This window comes from Echeneis naucrates, unplaced genomic scaffold, assembly GCF_900963305.1.
Source record: "Echeneis naucrates unplaced genomic scaffold, fEcheNa1.1, whole genome shotgun sequence".
In the NCBI taxonomy this organism is placed as follows: domain Eukaryota; kingdom Metazoa; phylum Chordata; class Actinopteri; order Carangiformes; family Echeneidae; genus Echeneis; species Echeneis naucrates.
The window spans coordinates 804,526-830,588 of NW_021780168.1; the positions used below are offsets into that span (position 1 = coordinate 804,526).

Consider the following 26,063-nt stretch of genomic DNA (forward strand, 5'->3'; position numbering starts at 1 on the left):
GGCCTTTAATAAAACATTCAGCGAGGTCTTTTTCTGCTCTGTTTTGTTCCTTTTTGTCAAATGCATTAAAAGATAAATAAAAAAATAATCTTACACAGTGAAAAATCTTCTGGTTTGTCACTTTGTTTTCTGATTATAAGGTGGGGGGGGGGGGGGGGGGGGGTCATTTCCCTTAATCCAACAGTGGGCCCTTTCAGATAACAAAAAAGCAAGAAAAGAAAACTTCTATGAGAGTCGGTATTTAATCCTGCTGTTGTGTTTCGGCTAACATCCATAGTGTCCCTGGTCACTTTTGACCAGAATCATTTCATTCCATTATAAATGTATAATAATACATATATTATCAGCTGATGTTGTATTAGATCTTTGTATCGACTTCATCTCATGTAGCTGAAGCTTAATGATGATGGAATTGTAAAGTGAACGCTACATTTGGTTGGATGATGAAGTGTTTCCTTTTGTATTATAGGTCTCTTCATGTGTCTACACATAAGTGAATGATGAAGGTAGCAATAAACATGATGAGGTGGCCCAGTGGCTAAGGCAAAGGACTGCTACTCTATTGTGCTCTGCAAGTTTGGCTTCAAATCCCATCCTTGTCAGTGTTCAGTTGGGTTTAGTCTCAGGCTCTGAATCTTGTCTTGGACACATTGTTCACACTTCGGAAACACATCTTCTGCCATGCTGATTATACCCTTCCTGTCACTGCCCTTTTTGAAATCTTGAATTAGGAAGATTGTGTTGTGTTGCCTTTGTGCAGAATTATCGCCAGTAATAGGACTAATGCTCATTGTCTGCTGAATATACCTCAACTAAAGTATCCCACTAAGTCATGACTCCTGCCAAATCCTTTTTGCTGTGACTGGCTCTGCATCATGAAATTTTCTTCCTCCAAACACAGTAAAAACTACAAATATTCTGTCACCCCGCTTGTCGTGATCACACTGTTCGAAATGTTGATTTGAATCCTTCACTGTTGGACTTTGGAGAAGTGGGTGATGAACATCCAGCATGAATTTGCACAACCATCCAGTGGTAGTGTGGCCGAGTGGCCCAAGGCGCTGGAGTAAGGCTCCGGTCTCTTCGGAGCTGTGGGTTCAAATCTCACCACTGCCAGTTCTGCAACACAGTTTGGCAACCTGTGTTTTATGACGGAACTCTTCAGAGAAATACACATAACACTGCAGGTCCCTTTACTAATTTAAATATATGCATAAAAATGCCAACAGTTTAGAAATACAGCCAAGGATTCATTTCCCATATTTTATGTTTACTATACCCTGGTGCGCTGTGAAAAACAGGAAAGACATTTTTTTCCAGCACGTGTAAAGAAAGGGTTAAGTTTTCAACTACCAAGTTGAACAGCCCAGTTCTCACTGTTATGCAGATGATACTCAAACCTAGTCAATAGATGAAGGTAAAGTAAATGTTAGAAGATATGACAGCAATGAAAAACCCATCAGCTGTCCCGAGTGTGGGAAAATCTGAAGACTCACATGAAGACCCACGCAGGGGAGAAACAGCACATGCAAGTTCACTCAGATGAGAGACTGTTTAGCAGCTCATTTTGTAGCAAAAGATTTAAGTGACATGATTGTCTTAAATCACACATGAATGTCCACAGAGAAGAGAAACCCTTCAGGTGTGATGTTTGTGGGAAAAGATTTAAACTAAAGGAAATCCTTAACAAACATATGAAGATCCACATCAAAGAGAGACCCTTCAGCTATGATGTCTGTGGGAAAAATTTTTAAACTAAAAAATAAACTTAAATCACACATGGTAGTCCAAACAGAAGAGAGGCCCTTCAGCTGTGATGTTTGTAGGAAAAGATTTAAACTAAAGCAATGCCTTAAATTACACATGAAGGTCCATACAGAAGAGAAACCGTTTGGTTGTGACGACTGGAAAGAAAAAGACCAAAGCGGCTGACTGTGGGATCTTTGCTGGTTGACCAACAGTAAACTGTAACATATTTGGTCTTTTTTTTTTTTTTTACTTTGTTGTGTTTTTGTCCTCACTTATTTGTGTTTGGGTCAGTGAAACATATACCAGAAAATAGGTTTTTGTAAAAAAAAATTCAAATTGGAGGCATAGAAAAGGTTGACTTTTGTTCTACTAACTCTCATCTTTATAGAAAACACATGTTGTTTGTAGATTTGTCGTTGGAATAACAATTTATGTGACAATTTGTTTTATTATGCCTAAAATCGTCATATGGCATGACGTGAAAATAACTACATAAACTGAAATTGAAATAAACCTTTCTTAAGTTACTGACTTTATCAAAGTCATTTATCAGAACTAAACTCTGATCCATTATAGTTTTATGAAAATAAATTCAGTTTGTGTATTATTTTCTAAATCATCGCTCAATGTGAGACCTATGTCGTCGGTCTTTCAACATATTTTCTACTTATTGTGACATACCTGACTATGAAATTATAGAAATATTTGAGAAGATCAGGCAAGATAATCTGGTTGGTTCACAAAATGAAACTGCTGTCTGCAAGTGTAATGCCTCTGACCGGTCAAATCCAGAGAGAGTAAACTTTGTCCACTATACTAACGAGGAGCGGGAAAGAGAAACATCACGAGGCCAGATACAACGTATTTCAGATCAGACGATAATGTTTATTATTTACATGGCTTGATTTATACCTTTACCAAACGTGGAGCCTTATGACAAAAAATAAATGGTAAAGTAGAGAAACCCAAAGATCCAACTCAGTTCCTGTTCCTGTAAAAATGTTTGATCTCTAATTGAATGTAAATTATTTATAAACGTTGAACTAGTTACGTTTAAACCACAGAGACAAGTATAAAGAATTACACAACAGGATCTAAATGAATCCCGCAGTTTTAGCTCGTCTTTGGTAAAGGTTGGCATTAAGTAAAACCTAGTGGCTCAGCTTTGAGGTTTTTCTTGTTTCGTCTCTTTCTTGGTTCCTTTTTAGAAAAAATAAGGAGAAGGAAAGTGAATGGGAATATTCTCTCATGTGATCACAGATTAATGATGGATTTCTATTTGCCCATCAAAGTGTGAATGGAGGTGTGATCAGGATAAGACGGCAGCATCCAACTTCTTTGTCTGAGAGTAGTGAAGTTCTGTCTCCTCAGTATCTACGGATCCGTTAATTTCTCTCCACTTCGTCGTTTATTGTCGACGTCAGAGGACCGGAAGTCGGTTCGGTCAGCCGATCAGCTGTGCGATCATGAAGGTAGTGAATCAACAGGAGACATTTCACAGCAAGTCACCTTCCTGTTTTCTACTTTTGGACGGAAAATTATGATACGGGGGAGGATCCCTCCCCCCTATAACCTGATTGGTCCTTTATTGTGCCCCTCAGTTGTCATTGGCTCTCAGTGGTGTCACTCATTTGGAGTTAGTCTGTTTTGTAAAGTTGTTAAAGTGGCTGCAGTTCGACATTTTGTGAGAAAATAGAAAATAAAATAAAACTGAACTGAAAATAGGAGCAGTGCTGAAGACAAGTTCAGGAAGTTGTGTTGCAAACGAAATACTGTAAATTCACCACACGTAAGTTTTGAAACAAACTTCCGTCTTCCTGCAGCACCTGTAGCAAATATTCACCGGAGTTCCGGTAAGAACTCTGATGAGAACTCTAACGCTGAATTTCTTTGCAGTTGTCTTTTCTCTGTTTGCATGTGAAACTGTTCTTAAACAACATTTAATAGACATGATCAGCAGAGTCCTCCTTGTTTAAGGTCTTTCCGTCGTTATGCTAACATAGCTAACATAGCTAAGTTAGCTAATTTGGTTAGTATGCTAACTTTGCTACTTTAGCTAGCATGCTAACGCATCTTAATTAGCTAATTAGGCTTCATTAGCGTGGAAAAAAAATTAAGGCCTCAGTTTGAACTCGAATTGAAGACTTGTTCATTCAGAGGAAACAGAGCAGGTCAGTGTAGGTCAGCAGGGTGAAGTCCTGGGAGTCAGGTAATTTACTCATTGACAGTCTGATTTATTTCCCAGCATTTTTGCAGCTTCTGTGAGCTGCAACTCTTTTGATTTTTGTTCATTTTATTGATTTATAGTCTTTCTGTTTTCTTAATCTTACAGTTTGTCTTCTCCATGGGGTTGGTTGGTCAGATGCAGCAAGCCCAGGCCCTTTTATGTGAACGTGCACAGATCTACATGGAGAAACCAGCTTTGATTAGCACGTTGATAACCAGCTTTGTGACAGTTTATCAGGATTGTGGATGTCTGGGTAAGTGAAGCTGGATCACTAAAACAGATCCCAGGCATGTTAATCCAGCTTTGTGATACAGGCCTCTGGTTCCTCAGTGTCTCTTATCTCTTTGAAGGAGGCAGCATCTTTTGAAAACACACACTGATCTGCTGATATGCTGATGCTGAAGATGTTATGTGTCTCACCAGAGAACTCTAGATATACACTGTAGAAAAACAAACTGTCCCCATACACACTGTAGACAAACACACTTTAAAATATACCATCCTCATAAACGCTGTCATATATAATGCTACTATGCCACTTCTAATCTGATCATTGTAGACAAATATAACTGTGAATGTGGGCATGTGTAATAATGTTTTATAATAGTATTAAAAGATAAAGGATCATTCATTTGTCCCATATTGTACATCACATCATCAAGGTCATTGGATCTTTTTGATCTACCTGATTTGGATTATTACTGTCTGTTAATGATTGACTTCAATTCATTCCAAAGTTCAGAAACTGCTCTGGTCAGATTTTCCTGTAAGTCATATTCAGTTTTACACAGAGAGCTCAGACTGTTTGGATCAACAACATTTGTAAACCTCCTGCTGTCAGATGTACATGTAAATATTGAATTTAGATTTTTCATGGAAGCTGCAGTTAAAGTTCACCTTCACTCATCAGCTGCATGAAGATTAGTTCCACCATCAGGTAACGTAACCAACAGCCTTCATCCTGTTTGTGTCAGTGAATGTTGAACTGATTTAAAAACAGATTATAGTCAACAAAATGGAAAATTAAAAAATATAAAAAATACTGAACTTCACTACTTCTGACTCCTACAAATAAATAAGTGATATGTTATTTAGGAAGTGATATTTACAAATTTTATTTGAAAACTGACAATGTGATGGTCATATCTGGAGCCATAATGATCATTTTCAACCAGCTATCTTCTCAAATATATGAAGAAGAGTAACTAACTGAGATGGGCTGCTGAAGAGTTGAAGAACATGACAAAAAGACAGGGAGATAGACAAAGTGATAAAAGAACACAAACTGGTCAGTTCTGTTTAATGTTAACTATTAAAGGAAACTGTTATATTAATTTAAATGTTGCAGTCAGTGAATGCTTTAATCGTGATGATGAGCCATCAAACTCCTCACAGCTCCCTGTTCAGATTCCAGATAAAGAGGGTTGGTTGTGGATGATGTGGTTACTTAGTAACAAGATCTCCTAAAATATTTGTGATAAAGACATGAAATCATGAAATTACTGCTGAAAACATCAGCATGAAATCAGTTAAACCAGCAGAATGTTATCTGACAATTCGCTTTAAGATGTGTTTCCAACAATATCTGCTCATGAAATATAATTTCCATTAATAACAATCTAAAAGGTTGGGTCTTAGGAAAAGGTTTTGTTTTAAACATCAAGTTCTGTTTTTCCATCAAAACTACAAGATTTATAGCAGTATTTAAGTAAAATATTAACACCAGAGATTATAAAACCACACTGCAGCTGTTGATACAAACATAACTTGTGGGGGATGTGACTCTGATCTGATGGCTCCATCTGTCAGTTGAACTAAGTGTGACATACTTGGTGGCTCTGAATGAGATCAAATCAATTCAAATCAGATTTATTTGTATAGCGCCAAATCCTAACAAAGTTACATTGAGGCACTTTACATATAGAGCAGGTCTAGACCAAACTGTTTATAAATTTATTTAAAGAGACCCAACAGATCCCCCAATGAGCAAGCACTTGGCAACAGTGGCAAGGAAAAACTTCGAGAGAGAGAGAATTTTTCTGAGGTGCTTAGGACTGAGTACAATAACTTCAGACCAGACTGGTCCAGACTTTTATGTCTTCAAGACATGCCTGCAGTCTGACTATCTAAGTGACTTCATTTGGCTTCATTGATAGGTACAGCTGAGTATCGTGGAAGTTGATGCTGTGTTTCCTGATAATGTTGCCTAGAGGAAGCAGATAAAGTGTAAAGAGGATTGGTCCAAGTACCGAACCCTGCGGGATTCCATGACTGACTACAGTACATGAGGAAGAGCTATTGTTAACATGAACAAACTGATGTCTATCTGATAAGTAGGATTTGAACCACCTTAGTGCAGTTCCTTTAATTCCAATTTCATGTTCCAGTCTCTGTAGTAAAATATTATGATCTATGGTGTCGAATGCAGCACTAAGATCTAGAAGGAGAAGTATGGAGGCTGATCCATTGTCTGAGGCCATTAGAATGTCATTGGAGACTTTAACCAGCACTGTTTCTGTGCTATGATGGGCTCTAAATCCTGACTGAAACTCTTCAAACAAACTGTTCCCATCCAGATGATCGTGTAGTTGTTTTGCTACAGCTTTATCAATGATTTTAGAAATAAATGGAAGGTTTGATATGGGTCTATAGTTTGCCAAAACATCTGGATCAAGATTAGGAGATGATGTGATGATTGTGTCACTTTTCCAGCAGGTGGAGGCTCAGCTATGAATCAGTGTAAGGACAGAGAGGAGGGAGCCCCTCCCTCTAAAACCACTCTGTGTGGGGAACATGAGAGTCAGACCAAAGCTCAGAGGTGAGATGAGGATCTCTAACTGTCCATCTGTCAGAGCTCAGCACTCAGATCACGGCTCCATCATTATTCAGTCTCACTGTCACTTACATTTTTTACAACTTCAGGTTTTTTTGTCAACTCTGTTTCTACTAGCAACCAGAAGTCAAGACCAGATTCTCCTGAAGGGAGCTGTGAGTCCATAAAGAGTGATCGGTCTATGCATCCTCCTCTTGACTTTAAGGGACGACAACAATCTACTATATACAGTTATGTGTCCATGAAGAGTAATCGGTCTGTGGATGATTTTATCAAAGAAAAAAGGTAAAAGCTGATCATTTGTTGTTGTTTGACTCCTTAAAGGTATCAAAGCTTGTCTATCAGTTTCTCTGGTGTTCATAGAAAACTCCTGGAACAAACTGTGTGTTTGTGTCTTTTCTCCAGAGTTCAGTCTGACAAACATCATCACACAGACCTGGACTCCATATTTATGGTGTGTAAATGTTCATCCAGTGACTACAACAGACACCAACAAAGACTTTTGTTTGAAGCTGCACTCTTTAGACCAGTAGAGCTTTACTCTGTGACAGACAGGAGTTGAATTGGGATTGAACAGGTTTGGGGTGGGAGAGAGTGGGAGAGGACTGGGAGTTGTAGTTCACCACAGAACAATAATCCATCAGCCTCAACAGATATGTTCTGTATGAATATGGTCTGTTGGAGACTTTTACAAAACATTTCTGCTCCTTCTTGTTCATCTACAGTGAATCTTAAAGAAAAGTTTATATAGTTGTTTCCCAGATAATTTCAGCTGTAACTTAATAACAAAGACCAAAGTTAATCAGATTCAGTCCTGGACCTCCATGGACTCTGTCTCTACAGGGTTTAAAGATGGAATAATTCATCAGTGAACTAGTTCAGGTGGTCTGATCCATCTTCAGCCACAGTCACAGTTAATACCCTGAATTTTCACTTCCTAAGTTGATGTGTTGAAGGGCTGTATCAGTTTTGTCTTCATGTGATGATCAGGATCTCTGTGTTGTCAGAATCTAATGTCAAACTTAGTAAGTTAGACCAGTGAAGTTAGTTTAGTGAAGTCAGCAGGTCTGAATCTTTCTGTGTAGCTCTGGAAAGAGACGTGGCAGCAGATGATACAGCAGCAGCTAAAGTTGAACTCTGCTGACTGATGATCTGATACTTTGATCCATCAGTTTATACTGAGAGTGAACTTTACACAGGATGTTATTGTGTTCCAGCTGCTGGAGGAGAACATCGTCTGTTTTGTGAAGAACGAGCTGAAGAAATTCAAAAGGAGCCTGAGTCCACATTACCCACAATTCATCAAGAATGAGGATGAGGAGGTGGATGAAGAGCAGAGGAGGAGCAGAGAGGCATTTTTGAAGATCACAGTGAACTTCCTGAGGAGGATGAAGCAGGAGGAGCTGGCTGACTGTCTGCAGAGAGGTAAGAGGATTTAACATGATGGATCAATTAGACATTTACTAAAGTCTGAGGAGACGGGGAGAGAAATATGATTATATCTTATTCCTTAGGAGAATTAAACATCAACCTTGTCGTAACTTTTTTTGTTTATTCAGGAATTCATGCTCAAGTGTGTAAGCATAAACTGAAATCTGGCCTGAAGAAGAAGTTCCAGTGTGTGTTTGAGGGGATCTCTAAAGCAGGAAACCCAACCCTTCTGAATCAGATCTACACAGAGCTCTACATCACAGAGGGAGGGACTGGAGAGGTCAATGAGGAACATGAGCTCAGACAGATTGAAACAGCATCCAGGAACCAGGACAGAGCAGAAACAAGCATCAGACAAGAAGACATCTTTCAACCCCCACCTGGAAGAGACCAACCAATCAGAACAGTGATGACAAAGGGAGTGGCTGGCATTGGGAAAACCGTCTTAACACAGAAGTTCACTCTGGACTGGGCTGAAGACAAAGCCAACCAGGACATAGAGTTCACATTCCCCTTCACCTTCAGAGAGCTGAATGTGCTGAAAGAGAAGAAGTTCAGCTTGGTGGAACTTGTTCATTACTTCTTCACTGAAACCAAAGAAGCAGGAATCTGCAGCTTTGATCACTTCCAGGTTGTGTTCATCTTTGATGGTCTGGATGAGTGTCGACTTCCTCTGGACTTCCACAACACTGAGGTCCTGACTGATCCTACAGAGTCCACCTCAGTGGACGTGCTGCTGACAAACCTCATCAGGGGGAAACTGCTTCCCTCTGCTCGCCTCTGGATAACCACACGACCTGCAGCAGCCAATCAGATCCCTCCTCAGTGTGTTGACATGGTGACAGAGGTCAGAGGGTTCAGTGACCCCCAGAAGGAGGAGTACTTCAGGAAGAGGTTCAGACATGAGGAGCAGGCCAGCAGGATCATCTCCCACATCAAGACCTCACGCAGCCTCCATATCATGTGCCACATCCCAGTCTTCTGCTGGATCACTGCTACAGTTCTGGAGGAGGTGTTGAAGACCAGAGAGGGAGGAGAGCTGCCCAAGACCCTGACTGAGATGTACATCCACTTCCTGGTGGTTCAGTCCAAACTGAAGAAGGTCAAGTACGATGGAGGAGCTGAGTCAGATCCACACTGGAGTCCAGAGACCAGGAAGATGATTGAGTCTCTGGGAAAAGTGGCTTTTGAGCAGCTGCAGAAAGGAAACCTGATCTTCTATGAATCAGACCTGACAGACTGTGGCATCGATATCAGAGCAGCATCAGTTTACTCAGGAGTGTTCACACAGATCTTCAAAGAGGAGACAGGGCTGTACCAGGACAAGGTCTTCTGCTTTGTCCATCTGAGTGTTGAGGAGTTTCTGGCTGCTCTTCATGTCCATCAGACCTTCATCAACTCTGGAGTCAATCTGATGTCAGAAAAACAAACAACCTCCTTGTGGTCAAAACTGTTTCAGAACAAACCTGAACCTTTAATTCTCTACCAGAGTGCTGTGGATAAGGTCTTACAGAGTCCACATGGACACCTGGACTTGTTCCTCCGGTTCCTTCTGGGTCTTTCACTGCAGACCAACCAAACTCTTCTACGAGGCCTGGTGACACAGACAGGAAGTAGCTCAGAGACCAATCAGAAAACAGTCCAGTACATCAAGACAAAGATCAGTGAGAATCTGTCTCCAGAGAAAAGTCTCAACCTGTTTCACTGTCTGAATGAACTGAATGATGGTTCTCTGGTGGAGGAGATCCAACAGTCCCTGAGATCAGGACGTCTCTCCACAGATAAACTGTCTCCTGCTCAATGGTCAGCTCTGGTCTTCATCTTACTGTTATCAGAAAAAGATCTGGACGTGTTTGACCTGAAGAAATACTCTGCTTCAGAGGAGGCTCTTCTGAGGCTGCTGCCAGTGATCAAAGCCTCCAACAAAGTTCTGTATGTATGCAAATCAATCCAACAAGATCAACTAAATCATTTTCTTTAGTTGAGACTCAGACAGAACTTGTCTTGTTTTGCTGTTTCCTCTTCAGACTGAGTGGCTGTAACCTCTCAGAGAGAAGCTGTGAAGCTCTGTCCTCAGTCCTCAGCTCCCAGTCCTCTAGTCTGAGAGATCTGGACCTGAGTAACAACAACCTGCAGGATTCAGGAGTGAAGCTGCTGACTGCTGGACTGAAGAGTCCACACTGTGAGCTGGAAACTCTCAGGTCAGAGTTCATGTTTGTGTCAAGACTCTTTATATATTTTTAATGAGTTTTCATTAAATGAGATAAAACGATCTGAAAAGTTTTGTAGATATGGGAGATTGTGATCAGTATTAAACCTTCATACTCCATAAAGAATCACTGATTTGATTCACCACCTGGAGATCACACTCAGTGAAACAAATCAAACACACACATACATGTTGCTCAGCGAACAGGTGTATGCTGGGTCATGCTGGGTCATGCTAGCGTCCTCCTGGTGAATCCTCCAGTGGTGACTTCTATGTTCACTGAGGATCATTTACTTTTAGGGAGGTGAACACAACCTTTCTGCTGCTTCTGTCTGTCACTGTTGTTACGATGGAGTTCTCATTCAGGAAAATATTTAAGGGGCTCAACGACACCAGAGGTTGAGTGGACTGCTGACATGATGCTCTGTGGATGAATGAACTTGGTTGAACAGAGAGCAGAATCAACGCATCATTATGCAGTGTTTGTGTAACTGTGTCTTTACTTTAATCAGTGTGTTTGTGGTTAAGATGTTGTTTCTCTGCTGTTGTTTGTCTCTGGGTTTTCTCTCAAAGGGTGTCTTTGTTCTGCTGATTCTTTAAAAAGTGGCAGCTAGTTTAATTCTTGCAGCTCATGAGTGCTTGTTGTTCCTGCTGCAAGACCTGATTATATATTATTGACCACTTCTGTTCTTTATCTGAGTTATTTCCTGGTTAATTTTAACTACACTAATGAAAGTGGTTATATTTTATACTCAGCTGTCTGTACAGTCATCGGAGTGTCTGGTTATAGAAAAGGGAAAGTGTTGTTGTTTTTGGACATAAGAATTCAGCGAAGTTGAGTAGATGACATGATGTTCTACTAGTGTAGAAAGTGAACCTTATTTGCTCATTTTTATTCAATTGTTCTTTCATCTGACATCTGATTCATATAATATGATTTTGTGTGTGTGTGTGTTCAGTCTGTCAGGATGTCTGGTCTCAGAGGAAGGCTGTTCTTCTCTGGCCTCAGCTCTCAGCTCCAACCCCTCCCATCTGAGAGAACTGGACCTGAGCTACAATCATCCAGGAGACTCAGGAGTGAAGCTTCTGTCTGCTGGACTGGAGGATCCAGACTGGAGACTGGACACTCTCAGGTCTGGACAGCTCTGAGGAACTCTGCTTCATGTTTGATGGTGGATCAAGTTGATCCTGACTCTGTTTCTTCCTCCAGGGTGGACCATGGTGGACCACAGAGACTGAGACCTGGTCTGAGGAAGTGTGAGTGTGTTTTCACTTTGATTCATGAAAACTCAGCTGCTCATGTTTCACTAGATTTTTACATTTCTGACTGAAGTAGAAAGATGAGTTTCATTCAGGATCAAAACTTCATGTGTTTATTGATGTGGATCTCCATCAGCCGTCATCTTTGACTCCACAGCAGAAAAACAGCAGAACATTGCTGTCATCTTGACTCTCATGTTCAGTAACTGTTGATGTTCTAACTGGGTTGTTGGTTTTTAATTTAAATGTAGTCAAACATTATCCACAGGTGATGAAATGTAAGTTTGAATGATTCACTTTTAGTAAAGTTGTTGATAAATGAACAGATGATAAACTGCTGTCATTTCTTGTTCTCTCCATCAGATGTCTGTGAACTGGAACTGGACACAAACACAATCAACAGAAGACTCAAACTGTCTGACAACAACAGGAAGGTGACACGTGTAGCAGCGTATCAGTCATATCCTGATCATCCAGACAGATTTGATAACTGGCCTCAGCTGCTGTGTAGAAATGGTCTGACTGGTCGCTGTTACTGGGAGGTTGAGTGGAGAGGAGAGGTTTATATCTCAATGAGCTACAAAGGAATCAGAAGGAAAGGAGGCAGTGCTGTGTGTGTGTTTGGAGTAAATAATCAGTCCTGGACTCTGTTCTGCTCTGATTATGATGGTTACTCTGTCTGTCACAACAGCAGAAAAACATCCCTCTCCTCCTCCTCTGACTCTCACAGAGTAGCAGTGTATGTGGACTGTCCTGCTGGCTCTCTGTCCTTCTACAGAGTCTCCTCTGACTCACTGATCCACCTCCACACCTTCAACACCACATTCACTGAACCTCTCTATCCTGGGTTCTGGATCTGTTCTGGTTCAGTGTCTCTAAGGAAGCTGTATTGATGGAGACTTGAAACTAGAAACTGAGACACTTCACTGTTGGCTTCACTTCTCAGCTCTGGAGTCTCCGTCAGTTCCAGATTGGAGACACATCTGGACTTTACTGTCTAAATCTCAGTGTGTTCCTCAAACTCCACCAGCCTGCACACTCATTACTTTTTCATCGTGCTTTGCTTGTTTTCTGTAACTGCAATTTTTTTTTCCAGACTAAAAAGGGAAGAAAACAGGTGATGGCTGGACCAATGATAATGATCTGAACTTCTCTCAGCATGAATGCTGAAGAGCTTAAGACAGAGTTTTTGTCTTTGGCCTTCATTTTGTTCTTGCTGCCTTGTGCATGATGTCCCCAGTACTTTAGACTGCAGTCTGAATGAGACAAACATGAACCACGGGACCTGGAGGTCAGAGTCTTCTGGACTCACCACCATTTTCATCATTCAGCATTACATTTCAAAAATTCCAGCCAAGAAGCAGAAAAACCTGGATTCCTTTAATGTTTTTGTACATCTGCCACAAACAACACGAGCACTGAGGGTTGAGTTGAGTTGGACTGTGGACTAAATTAACTGTATACAAGATAATGGCTGACTAAATTAGCATTTAACACTTACTCAGTCAAAAACAATTGTGTAGGAGTGAAAGGCTGCCACTCAACCTTCAAAAAAATCTTCCTTCAAACTTTTGGTGAAACTTGGCAGCCGTATCAGAGTCTGTGTGTTTTATGTAACAGAGAGAGACTCTGAGCTGTGACTGATGGCAGCTGCTGAAATCTCTGAACACTATGACACAGATAATATCAGTCTGATGTGTCATCTGTAATCCAGATGTTGTCAGCAGGACTCTGCTAATCATGTCTATTAAATGTTGTTTAAGAACAATTTCACATGCAAACAGAGAAAAGACAATTGTAAAGAAATCCATCGTTAGCGTTTTTACTGTAACTCTGGTGAATATTTGCTGCAGGAAGAAAGAAGTTTTTTTCAAGACTCACAAGTGGTGCATTTTACAGCATTTAGTTTGCCACACAAATTCCCAAACTTGTTTTCCGAACGGGTCCCTTTCTTTCAGATCACTTCTAAGTTTTATTTTATTTTACATTTTCTTGCTAAAGAAAAATACACCTAAGCACACATCCACCATATAAGAAGTGGAGATGGTTTTGCTCCTCAATGATATCCCATAACGCTGGAACCTCAAGCCACCGCCTTTTACACACATGAAACGAAGTAGCTGTGGTTTCATAGTGTAATGGTTAGCACTCTGTACTTTGAATCCTGTGATCTCAGTGGAACCTCTGCCAAATAACTAATATCCAACCACCACCTAAAACAGAGGCTCAGGCCACAGCATCCTGGAGACACAAGACACAAGCACACCTGAAAGGAGGAATGCCCACTGCCAACAGTGGCAAACAGCCGCGTGGGTGAAAAACAGGAATCCTCACTGCCTCAATGGAGCTTAACACAGGGACGATCCCTAATGATCACCTCACATAAGAAGCATGTCACATGTTTTTCCAACATGTTCTCACTTTCAATGCGCCAACAGGCTAACAAACAGGTTGACGAATGGTCAGTGTCCCTTAACCGTCACGCAGGGAGCACCCTTTTTTCGTCATTTTTGACGGGTTAATAACGAGATAAGTTATTCAGGAAGTTTCTATTTTTTTGTCCAGTCACCTGTAATACACCACTGCCCAACCACAAAGTTAGTTTTGGGGTTTGCTTCTCACTCTGGGTGCCATAAATTTGTCTCCCTTCATGGACCGTTTGTCTTTCTCCGTCATTTCTCACTTTGGACAAGCGTCAGTGTTTAAATCCCACCTGCCTCAACAGAATGCTGATGAAATATAGACTCCATGCAGGCGGTTAATGAATCATTTGTTTGTGTGTGGCTGTTTTGAGTGTATGGCAACCTGAACAAAAGGCCTTGGACTGCTTGGCCAACCTGACTGCTCAGAGTACTTGAATAGGCCATCAGCTTGCAAAAGTTTACAAAAAGAAGTCTGCTCTGGGATGAAGAGTGACGATAAGCAGCTCATGTAGAGGCACCAAGATCACAGGTTGTTAAAACCACCTGTAAGCAGAGTGGAGCAGTGGAAGAGTGCTGGGCCAGAACCCAGAGGTGGATGATGGAAACCATCCTCTGCTGTTCTTACACACTGGATGTTCCTTCACTGTCCCATCATGAGAAATGATTTTTAGCTGGAAAATGTCAGCAGTTTTTCAGCAGCACTGATTAACAGGAAAACATGGAGAATGCATGTTTTGCATGCTTTCCTGTTACAACATTCTGCTCACCAACATGGGGACATACTTCCAGGAAGATTTGTGGTCATTGCTGAATATACTGCAGGAACATACAGCCACTAAGCAGAGAGACTGTTTTAGAAAAGAAGCACTAGCGATGGTTTCCTTGGATTTATCATAGTGATGCAGGAATGATAATGTGCATGCTACAGTTAGGTTGGATGATGAAGAGTATCCTTTTGTATTGTTTTAGTGTAGGACTCTTCATATACCTGTGTCTACACATAAGTCCTTCCTCCATCAGGTGCATTAACAAGGAAATTTATGAATTTGTTATTTGAAAATTGTTGAAATGAATAACAGCACAGTAACTCAGAATGCACAGGCTCCACTGACATTTGAACTCTGATCACTGGATCCATAGTGCAGAGTGCTAAACATTACACCATGGAACCACATGGAGCTGTGCAACGGTAATTTTGTGGTTCATGCTGTGTTGAGGATTTGGTGATTGTGTTTCACAGGAGACAGTCCAAGGCGTTGGATTAAGGCTCCAGTCTCTTCGGAGGCGTAGGTTGGAATCCCACCACTGCCAGTTCGTTTCTTGTGAATGAAAACCAACAAAACTAATCAGCTAATTTGGGAATTTTTCATCTCCCTGTAAACAAAACTTACAGAAGCCAGTGAAAGACGAGACCAACACCAGGTGGGCTGAAATGAGAAACATCACAGCTAACCAGAGTTTGTGCTTGCGTACCCAAATTTGAACTGGGGACCTCTGGATGTGCAGTCAAATGCTCTACCACTGAGCTACACCCCCAATAAACACACACAGCCCATCACTGCAGATCAGCAGGTCTGACTGAAAACATACTGTAAAGTATGGGGTCAGGGGTCAGACTGAGACTTCTGAAATGTTTCATAAATAGACTGAATAGATGAGGGCTTTGGGACGGGGCCCGCTGTTGATAGCTTCAGAGTGATGTACACTTTCATTTCAGTTTACACCGCAAAAGTCTCCATTAACTCCAGGAACAGTCGCTGAATCTACTGAAAAAGACACAAAGTTGGCCACACCGCTGACGATGAAGCTGATTGAAGATGATGTTACGGCTTCAGCTGGTGTCTTCGCTGTGGGAACAGTCACTAATGTAGCCTTCTGCTACCTTCCCAACCCACCACTGATATCTCAGAAAAGGAGAAGAACCCATTAAAACTGATGGGCCATGACATTAACCGATCATATTGTTGAGCTTTTCAGGACACTTTAGTGTTAATGACGCAGCCAAACCGGAAACGGCCGGAGCTGCTCCACACAAACGGGACTGGCGGTCTTTTGTCCCTCAGCTGGAAAGTGAAGGAGCTAAAATGTCCACAGCAGAAGTCCTGCGGGGTTTTGTCACCGACAGACTCGCCGCCGCCTCCCGGGAGATCTTAGCGGCCGTGGACAGAATCGTAGCCGGATATGAGGAGGAGGCTTCGGGCTTCAGGCAGGAGATCGACCGGCAGATGAGCCAGCTGGAGCTGCTGCAGCCCCGAGTCCTGATCCACAAAACGGGTCGGTTGTTTTTATGAATGAGAAAGGCTGAGGACTGTATTTGGCAGATGTAGAATGAAGCAGCTGGAGGAATAACTGTGTTCATATTGTAGCTAATAAAGAGGATTCATTATTGAATCGTTTCCTCCAGATGTTCAGCAGCTGATGGTGAAAAAAGAGGTTCCTACTGAGTTCACCTCCAGTCCGGATCCGGAGGATTCAGAGAGTCCAGTCCTTAAACAGGAACAGGAGGAGGACCAGGTACCAGGACTGGAGGAGACCAGGAACCCTGTGAGGCCGTTTCAGGTGAAGAGTGAGGATGAAGAGATGAATGAACCGGCCAGGAGCTGTGATCCACAGAGTCCTCTTCAACCAGATCCAGATCCAGAGGAAGAGGTCTCAGACTCCTCTGATACTGAAATCAGTGAGAATGGTTCTAATGAAACCAGAGGGGCCCAGTTAGATGTGAAAATAGATGAAGGTGGTGTAAATGTTAGAGGATATGACAGCAGTGAAAAACCCATCAGCTGCCCTGAGTGTGGGAAATGTTTCAAAAAAAGTGGTATCTGAAGGCTCACATGAAGACCCACGCAGGGGAGAAACAGCACATGCAAGTTCACTCAGATGAGAGACTGTTTAGCAGCTCATGGCAAAGGATTTAAGCCACATGATTGTCTTAAATCACACATGAATGTCCACACAGAAGAGAAACCCTTCAGCTGTCATGTTTGTGGGAAAAGATTTAAACTAAAGGGAATCCTTAAAATACACATGGTAGTCCACAGAGAAGAGAAACCCTTCAGCCGCGATGTTTGTGGGAATAAATTTGAACTAAAGAGAGGCCTTAACAAACAGACGAAGGTCCATACAGAAGAGAAACCCTTTACCTGTGATGTTTGCGGGAAAAGATTTAAACTAAAAAAATAACCTTAAATCACACATGGTATGAAGCCTCCTCTTTGCTGGTGGTTGGATGTTATTCTTAGTCACTATCAAACTAAACCAGATAGCAGAGGTTCCACTGAGATATGAACTCAGATTACTGGATTCAAAGTCCAGAGTGCTAACCATTACACCGTGGAACCACAGCTGTATTGGCCGATGTCTGCACAGGCACTGGGTTGAGGTTCCAGTTTCTGGTGTGTCATTGATGGAGCAAAACCATCTCTTATCTTCTTATATGGTGGATGTGTGCTGAGGTGTTTTTTATCTTCAGCAAGAAAATGTAAAATAACATAAAACTTAGAAGTGAGCTGAAAGAAAAGGAGCAGTTCTGAAAACAAGTTCAGGAAGTTGTGCAAAATAAATGCTGTAAATTCACCAATCATGAGTTTTGATATGAAATGAAAATGTGATTTTATTCCCATTTATAATTATAACTGTAAGCTACGATCGCTTACAGTTAAATCAATCAAAGAGTACATCCAAACTTACACGTTTACTCGGGTAGTAATTTCTGCTCATGCTGTTTCTCATTTGCTGCTGCAGCAGTCTGTTGCTCTGCCAACTGAGCCAGTGCAGATAAAGGTTGTGTATGTTAGCTGGTTAAAGCAGCCTGTGTTTGAATCCCAGCTGTTCCTTGTTGTAGAAATAAACTACTTTTTGGTTTTCATCAGCTGTAGGTTACAATTATCAAAATTAAGAGACATTAACTCTTTAGTAACTTTCAGGACCAGGCTTAAAACTTTCCTGTATGACAGAGCGTACAGTTAAAAAGTCCTCTACTCTTTAGATATGCTGCTGTAGGCCTAGGCTGCTGGGGGACGGACTGAGCTTCTCTCTCTCTCTCTCTCTCTCTGTCTCTCTCTCTCTCTCTCTCTCTGTCTCTCCCTGTCACCCTCTCTCCCCCTCTCCCTCTTTCTCTCTAACTCCCTCCTTGCATGCGCTGATAAAAACCATCCTTCTTGGAAGGAACTATTATTGGACTATTATTGGAACTAAAATTGATAAATTGATCTCCTCTCTCTCCCTGTCCTCATCCTGCAGGTGGTGACTCATCTCCATCCCATGTTCCTGCAACACCTGCTGGTCCCATATAGCATGAATTCTGTATTACAGCTCAACTCCATGAACTTCATGCAACAACATGTTCCTGCCTACACACCCCCCCCCCCCCCCCCCCCAACGCCTGTCTCTCTCTCTCTCTCTCTCTCTCTCTCCCTCTCTCAACCCAACCGGTCGAGGCAGATGGCCGCCCCCCTTGAGCCTGGTTCTGCTCGAGGTTTCTGCCTCTTAAAGGAAGTTTTTCCTTGCCACTGTTGCCAAGTGCTTGCTCATCGGGGGATCTGTTGGGTCTCTTTAAATAATTTTACAAAGAGTTTGGTCTAGACCTGCTCTATATGTAAAGTGCCTTGATGTAACTTTGTTATGATTTGGCGCTATACAAATAAATCTGATTTGATTTGATTTGAATCTGATTTATTTAGATAGATAGATAGATAGATAGATACTTTATTTATCCCAGACTGGGAAATTGCAATTTCAATTATTTGATCATATTTTAATGTAATCACATGCACGTGAAATGAGGGGGTATTATTGGCAATTATTTTTTAATAGGTCTAGAATCAAAAAGTAGTTGAATAGACTGTATATATCTGATATCTTTTTGAATGAATTAAATAGTTATACCCTCTTTCTGAAATCCCTTTCTTGTCGTCCTGTGTTGTCTGTACAGATTTTCTACACACTCACAGCCCCGATAGACTCTGTATCAGTTCATGTTTCGGACCATCAGCACCCTGAGTGAAGATGGTGTGTCGGTCACAGAGCCCCCATCAGTGTGCTGAGAAAACTCATAGTTACCTGTCACGGCAGATACCATGATCAAGAAGGAGCTTCATCCAGGAAGCAGTTCAGTCATTCCCTAAATGTGGGACTTTGGACTGCATCATTTCTGAGAGGGAGCTGTGAGAAATGAAATATGTTTATATGTAGACTACAGTTTTTTCTTTCATCTGAAGGGCTCAGTAGTGTGACAGCAGGTTTTTAATGATGTAGCAGATAGAAACAGAGAGGTAGAAACTAAATTCCTGCTGTTTTATAGTTCTGTAAGAGCTGAGAGAATACATGTCTGCAAGTGTTGTTGTACATGTATGTATTACTGCCATGTTGGAGTTGGAATAAATTCACTGACATTTTAAAATGATCGCGGTACTGATGCTAATCCCGTTAGCCGATCTATGGCGTTTTCCATTGTATGTTAGCATTAAACGGACATAACGGACTTTATGTTAAGATAAAATGATGGCAGTAATGCTGGTTAAAATGACTTTGAATTAAATTTTAAATAAGTGAGTGTTCAGTACACATACTGCACGATGTTTGATCCTTTATTTGTTTGTTTTACAGTCAGATTCATCTGGGAGTGAAAAATAAACGTTTTCTGATGAAAACAGCTGACAACAGGGAACAGTGACAGAAAATCACGACACACACACACACACACACACACAAAGTAAAAAGCAGCGTGTGGAAGTATTTGTGGTTTTATTCTGTGGATGACAAAGTTACTCTTTCATTGTATTATTCTCTCTTTCGGTCGAAAAAAGCCGAGTCCAGTCGAGGAGAGCCGAATCTTCAGAGAATCCGGGTTATTTTGATGGACACACCATGAGGCCAATCACATGAGAGGACAAACTGATGTTTTCACAATAATATTCAGCTGGTAAATTGACATAGATATGAAGTTTTACAGGTGACCAAGAAGAGACGTTTTCTTTGCTCTACAACGTAACTTTGTGAAAATAACATGTCTGTGGTTGTTTTCTGATCCCTCCTTCGTTTCTTCATGTCTTCTGTTTGTGTCTCTCTCTCGGAGTGATGTTGTTACTGAAGCCGACTCTGACCCCTCACTGAGCGGGTCGGTGCGGAGAAACACTCCGTTACCTCCGACAGCTGAGCGGTATCGCTTCTCGGCCTTTTGGCTAAGATCAAGTGTAGTATCTGTTCTTATCAGTTTAATATCTGATACGTCCCCTACCCGGGGACCATATATTAAATAGATTTTTGGAACAGGGAGATGGAATAGGGGCTTGCTCCGTCCACTCCACGCATCGACCCACCCAGAACACTCCCAGGATTCATTCAGAGCCTTAATCCAACCCTTTTGGACCAGGCTGCTCCCACAGTGACTGTTTGCTCCGTCACTGAAACAGGAAAAGTCATTTCCACCTCCTGCTTTGGAGCGTTATAACAGCTCTGCAGCAAGCTGAGCTATCTGATCTGTACAGGTGAGCCATGAAGGCCGGCACGTACTTTGGCCTGTGAGCTGTGAAGCATCGGACACAAAGACACACAAAGACAACACAAGATGCCCTGAGAGACAGTACCTGAGCAGGAGAGAAGTTACTGTTGGTAATATCAAAAGCTAACCCTAACCCTAACCCTTTTCTCTGAATCAGTCAGCAGGATAACATGTTTTATCAATGTATTGGTGGAAATGTGTGAAATAAGCTCTATTTGTTAACAGACAAAAACAACAGCCAGACATATCTGAGGCTCTAACTCAGACAGCTGCAGTTATTAGAGTCACAATTAATTATCCAACGTGTGTGTTGACTTGAGTTTTGGATTCAGTAAATGCTGCTTGTTGGGGCTGCGTTAACTGACAGACAACATGAAAGTAAAGAATCAATGACTGAGAATCTAACTCAGATCAGCTCAGTCAGAGACACAATTGATTCCTTTCTGCACAAGTGTTTCTCTTTGGGGTTGTCCAGGTAGGAATTTTGACAAAATGTTTTATTTTTTAGATTAGCTAGATTTTAGATTTTTTTTAGATTTTTAGATTAGCCAAATTTCCTTGGTTGGAATTGAAACTTTCTGCTGAAGGAGGACAGGGTGCATCTCGAAGCAGTTTCTTTTAAGTTTAAGATAAGTTAGGTGAAAAAAGTCTGAAAGAGAGTCCATTGCAACGGTGGCATGAAGATTAATCTGAAACTATTCTGTCAATGTGTCCTTTCTTTCTTCTTACCTTGACTGTTGGATTCAGTAAGAGCTACTTTTTGGGAGAAAGTTTGTGACCTCTAAATCATTTTTTGAAGTCTCAAATGTTACCTTAGCTGGAGGTGACAATGTGGATAAGTGCTTCTCTTAGCGGACATTTTATTTATTTCCACCGTTCTCTGCAGTCATGCTAATTCTCAACTGTACATATATTCTTACTGGCTTACTTTTTTTTTAACTTTATCTTTCTTATTTTATAAATGTATTTTGCACCACAGCATTGTCTTTAAAGTTCGTTATACATCCTGTATGATGACAATAAAAGCATTCTAATTCTAACTCTAATTCTTTGAGGTTGCTCTGGTTGAAATTGTGACACATTTGTTTTATTGATTTCTTGAGATTAGCTAAATGTCTGAATTTGTCATCAACGTTTCCACAACTGAAGAACAGACTTGTGTTTTCAGAGCAGTAAGTGCTATTAGTTGGGGCAGAGTTGGTGATTTCAAAAGTTGTTCATTCTGTCCAAGCATTAATCAGAACAGAGAGTTTATTCAACAATTTGGTAGAAAAAACATTTTGGTTGGAATAAAAACAACAAAGATGGCCATTTTAAAAAGATTTGATCAGATCAGCTGCAGCAACACTAATCACCAGAGTTAGCTGTTCTCTCACCATATGCTAACGGTCCTCATGAATTTAAGAGGATCGTTGTCTGTTCCTGATGGACTAAATGTGTTCTTCATTACAAACCATTACCAAGACCATTGAAACCGCCTGAACAAAGCAGACAGGGAGCCGTGGGAGTGGTTTCATTCAGGTATAAGATGGGCAAAATCCTGAAAGGGAGTCCATTGGAACTGCAACACAACTGGGAAGTGGCTGCGAAGACTCTTTGGAGGAGATCATGTGAGGTAGAAATTAGAGGTTAATCTGACTTCTATTCTCTTTGCTCTCTTTTTCCCCTTTCAGTATTAACTCACAAAAACAACATTAATTCTTGGAGCCATGTTTTCTTCAGATCTAACTCGGGTCACTCCAATCAGAGACACTGATGAATTCTTGTCCATAAGTGCTTCTCTTTGGGGTTGTCCTGGTTTGAAATTCGACAAAACATTGCGAAATTGATTCATTGTGATCAGTTAAATTCCTAAATTTGTCCTCAACATTTCCCCAACTGAAGCACTGACTTGTGTTCTGAGAGCAGTAAGTGCTATTAGTTGGGGTAGTGTTTTCCTTCCTTTACCCATTTTCTATTAGATTCTTAGAATCTACCTCAGACCACCTCAATCAGAAACGCTGATGAATTCTTCGTGCACAAGTGCTTCTTGTTGGGTTGTCCTGGTTAGAGTTTCAACAAAATGATGCAGATTCCCATTTTGAATAGATTTCTTCAGATCAGTTGAAAAAAACTCTACCGTAATCACTAATCACCAGAGTTAGGTAAGAATGAAAGCTTAATGTGACCTAATGTGCCAATTCAATGAGAGATATTGATGATTATTTTCTGTATGAATGTTTCTATTCTCTTTGCTCTCTTTTTACCCTTTCAGTGTTATATGTAAAATAACAGCAAGTCTTGGAGGCATGTTTTCTTCAGATCTCACTCAGATCACTGCAATCATGGATTGAGCACCGATCAAGTCTTCGTGCATAAGTGCTTCTCTTTGGGGTTGTCTTGGTTGGAATTTGGACAGAAAAATGTGAATGCCATTCCTTCATTCCTTCTTTTCCTTAATCACCAGGGCAGCAGGTATTATCAATGATAGATAGGTGGAGGTTAAGGACGTAATTTGAAAGTCACAATTGTTACCTTCACCTGAGCACTAACTTGACTGTTGAATTCAGTAAGTGCAACTTGTTGGGGCAGTGCTGACTGACAAAGACAACAGCAGGCTTGGTAGGAGCCATGACTCCCAACGCAAATGCAGATAGCGTTATCTCGAGACCCTAACCCCAAGCCTTGGTTGGAATATCAATAAAAACGTTGTCATCAACATTTCCGGAATTGAAACACGGATGTGTGTTGTAAAGCAATTTGTAGATGCTGTGTCAATAAAAAAATCTGATTTGAACTTTCAGTTGGAATATTGGCTGTTGAATTCAGTAAGTGCTGACTGACAGCAGGTTTTGTGGGAGCCATAACTGCCACCACAAATAGAAATCTTAGGTTAGCTAAATGAAGTTGTCTTCAACATTTCCCCAACTGAAGCACAGACTTGTGTTCTGAGAGCAGTAAGTGCTATTATTTGGGGTAGTGTTGGTGATGGAGTTGTTCCTTCAAACTATAATCAGGACAGAGAGTTCATTCAACAAATTAATGGAAGAAACTTCCATTAAGAAGAAATTAATTACCCAACCTCAACATTTACTTGAGTTTTGAATTTAATAGTGCTACTTCTTGGTTCTGTGTTAACGAACAAACACAACAAGTCATGGAATTGATGTCTTCTTAGAAGACGTTAGATGAGAATCTATTGATTCTATTGAATCTATTCAATAGAATCTATTGAACGTCTCCACTCAGAGACACTGATTAATTCTTTGTGTTTCTCTTTGGTTCTGGAATTTGGACAAAAAAGAGAAGAGAAATGCCAATCCCTCTTTTCTTTGAATCAGCTTTTACCTGCAGAATCTGGAAAAGCGGAATAGTATTTTAGTGGATGGTTCTGTGTTTAGCAGAAGGAAATGATCGCAAGACAAACTTTGGTAAGAGTCATGACAGTCCATCAGGTTGACAAGCACCCACATGTTGCAGCCTACACTTGTCATTGATTTTTCTGATGACACAGACAGGGAGATAAAAAATATCTGAATTAACTGATTAGTTTCTTTGAACTGATACTGCGCTCTTTCATACTGTGCTTCCAGATATGGAGGATGGTATTTTAAAAATTAACACTAACCACATTACAATACATACAACCATTAAATGACCTGCAGGGGAAAATGTTTATACTGTTTTTCACAGTGCAGTGCATACAATACTGATGGAATTCAGTCCTCAGCTGTATTTCTATGCATATATTTAAATTAGTAAATGGCAGAGAGAGATGACCTGCAGCATTTTGTGTGTTTCTGTCATAAACTGAGAGTTGCCAATCTGTTTCACTGACCTGGCAGTGGTGGGATTCGAACCCACACCAAGCGACTGGAGCCTGAATACAGCGCCTTGGTCACACTATCACATACGTCTTCCCGGAAATAATGGCACCTGTGTCACCTGTGAGAAAACGCAAAGCTGTGTCCAAAGGTTTGGAGGAGTGAATGGCAGAATGATGTCTTTGTGTCTGTCAAGCCATTGGCATTCAACCTCACAATATTTCATGGTGTGGATGAAAGAGGAGGCAGAATATTGGAAATTTAGGTCAAAACAAGCAGAGTTTGAAACTCAGGCAGGGTCCACTTCTGATGCCAAAACCCAGGCTCAAACCAGGGACCTTTAGATCGTCAGTCTAACGCTCTCCCAACTGAGCTCTTTCAGCTCCAAAATGTCATCATTTGGCAAGAGTCATGGGGTCCTTCGGGAGGTCTGCAATGGAACTTTGTCCCGTAATTGGCAGTAAATTTGCACAAAGGCAACACAACACAATCTGAAAGTATCTTTTGTGCTGTACAAAGGAGAGGGAAGTCTTGGAGATCTCAAAATGGTTAGTGACAGGAAGTATATCATAAGCATGGCAGAAAATGTGTTTTCACAGAATCCACCTGTCATAATGTCAATTGATGGAAAGAGTTGGGCACATAAAGGAGGGGATCATCGGCTTAGCAGTGAAAATTAGTTCCATTTTTGTTGTCACTTGTGTCGACAGAAGGTATCTGGCAGGACCACATTTGTCTTTGGAGCTTCATTCACAGTGAGCACTCTATGGTGGAGGTCATGAGAAAAAGTGGGAGGAGTCTTTGATCCCTTTGATGTCATTAGAACCTTTGTGACATCACAGAATCAGCATCTCCTTTGATGGTTACTGATGGAACAGGAAAAGGTCAGATCCTGATATAATCTTGTGAATCCACAAGGACCTAAAGTCAGACATTTATTCTACCTAGAACAGCAGGCTGCATCATGGACAGCCTCAAGTGAGCTGAACACCGATGAGGACAGGATTCAAACCCCAGGCGTACAGAACACAACAGATTAGTAGTCCATCGCCTTAAGCACTCAGCCATCTCATCATCATCATCATCTTGAGTGGCCTTTTGTTTTAATGACCATTTACCACTGATTTACATCCTCTTTGAACCTTTACCTAACCACAGAGGCTCTGAGCTACTGCAGCAGGTGAAAGGAGAAACTGTCTGATTAAGCCTCCTCTCTGCTCAGGGTTGGATCATGAACCTCTGTTTTGGGTGGTGGTTGGATGTTATTGGTTCTTCTTAATCACTATCAAACTAAATAATGGCAGAGGTTCCACTGAGATTTGATCTCAGACCACTGGCTTCAAGGGACGCCATAGATGGAGCAAAACCATCTCCATTTCTTATACGGTGGATGTGTGCTTAGGTGTTTTTTTCTTTAGCAAGAAAATATTAAATAAAATAAAATAAAACGTAGAAGTCAGCTGAAACAAACTTCCGTCTTCCTGCAGCACCTGTAGCAAATATTCACCGGCGTTCAGGTAAGAACTCTGCAATTGTCTTTTCTCTTTTTGCACGTTAAACTGTTCTTAAACAACATTTAATTGACATGATTAGCAAAGTCTTCCTTGGAAACTTAAGTTTGTTACATCT

At 41.1% G+C, this 26,063-nt stretch overlaps 1 protein-coding gene, 1 non-coding gene and 1 pseudogene across 2 annotated transcripts in view; 1 reads left to right on the top strand and 2 right to left on the bottom strand.

The window, feature by feature from the left end:
• LOC115038391 (NACHT, LRR and PYD domains-containing protein 12-like) overlaps window positions 1-26,063 on the bottom strand; it is a gene marked incomplete at its 5' end in the record, with an annotated part of 488,710 nt that overhangs the window by 74,158 nt on the left and 388,489 nt on the right. The gene's annotated exons all lie outside the window — the stretch shown is intronic.
• Window positions 20,292-20,463, top strand: LOC115038425 (uncharacterized; annotated as a pseudogene).
• On the bottom strand, window positions 24,745-24,817 carry trnav-gac (transfer RNA valine (anticodon GAC)). The gene has a single exon. It is a non-coding gene; the product is annotated as a tRNA-Val (tRNA).